Source organism: Phalangium opilio, unplaced genomic scaffold (assembly GCF_054372755.1).
Source record: "Phalangium opilio isolate 3A_F unplaced genomic scaffold, DU_Popi_V2 ptg000053l_1, whole genome shotgun sequence".
Lineage (NCBI taxonomy): Eukaryota > Metazoa > Arthropoda > Arachnida > Opiliones > Phalangiidae > Phalangium > Phalangium opilio.
Window position 1 is genome coordinate 4220565 of NW_028324172.1, and position 1575 is coordinate 4222139.

A 1575-nucleotide genomic window follows, 5' to 3' on the forward strand; every position below is an offset into this window, starting at 1 on the left:
CAGTTCAAACTATTGCACGAGGCAGACGTCTCTAATCTTACATATATTTCAGAACGTTGTTTGTTCTTTATGCACAGTCATAAATCATTACCGAATGTGACCAACATCAGTAACACTAAAGGGAATGGTTTTAGAAGGCAGGGTTCATTTAAGAAAAATGTTCATAAACATAGGTTTAACATTGAAGGCTCCTAACTCTGGTACTATTAAAGATACGAGCATGTCCTTGAGGTATGTTATAGTCATCTTTGTCACAGTTTCTAACGATACTAAGTACTTGGGGTTACAGGGGTTAATTAAGCATATAATGATCCTTAACTTTCGGGATACATAATATATGGGGGCAAACCTGGAAATATCAGCGGAGAAATACAAGGGAAACATTCTGGAAATATGAGATATTGGTTTTCTAAAGATTGTATGAACCTTGAAAGTGGTCTTGTTGAATTCCCCAACGTTTGTGCGATGATCTCTAGTATTTTACAACCGTGATACTTTAGTTTTATCATTAACTTCTAAGCATCGTTCAAATTTAAATGCCCAAAAATAACAAACAAAAGGACAACGGTGGGTAGATTATAAAATGATGGTTATTAAAATAGTGAGCCCTTACGATGAATCACGTCAAGGTTTTCTTTAGGCAAGCCCTTCCTTTCAGTTGTGCCCAATGCTGTCATTTGGGAAAGTTCATCTTCCGTATGTAACATTCTTAATAACTCATGGATCATGCGGCTTTCACTTTCCAGATGGGTTTCCAAGTTTTTTTTCGGCGACGTCTGATACGAATACATTGTACCCTTCGCACAACCTAACCTGTTGAAGAGTTAAACCCAAAAAAAAATTAATTCGGTTCTGAAAATGTTCTGACTATATATTATTCCACCCAAACCCATAGTCATCACGAATTCCACATTACGGGATTTGCTAATGCAAACCCATAATCGAGTAATACAATTAGCACACCCATCTTTTAACGGAATTCTCAAGTATTTGGGTACGATCAGTTGATCAAATTGAGATATAGCGCATTCATTATTCTATAGAAATCATACCTTCTGTCTCTTTGATGCCGTTTTTCTTTGAGGAATGGGCTCGTCCTCTGATGAGCTGTCGATACCACTATGTTGATCGGCCATTAATGCGATTTTTCGGCAAAATTTCACTACCGATTTGGTAATACCTAAAATATATACGCAGCTCAGTTGGTAACATATGTATCGAATGGAATAGTCGGATAATTGAGGGCAATTCTCTAACGTTTTAAGCGAGGAGTTATTGCAAGTGATGACTATCGTCTAAAGGGTTGGTGCCAATCTTGTTCCGTCTTTGAGAGCGCGATATCTAAATTGGTGATTAGTCATACGTGTCGTCATACCTTGAACGAAAATTGGCGGATGGCTCGTGAATTCCCCTCGTGATAATAAAAAACCAAGGTGGGAAAATTAAAATGTTACCGTTTTTAATGTTCTCGAGAGTGATAACTTAGTAAAAGGGTTAAGCAGGTGGATAAGTTTTCGCATGCTTTATAACTGAAGACGGTAAAATGTTAACTTGACCACCTTGTTTTTTATTTGC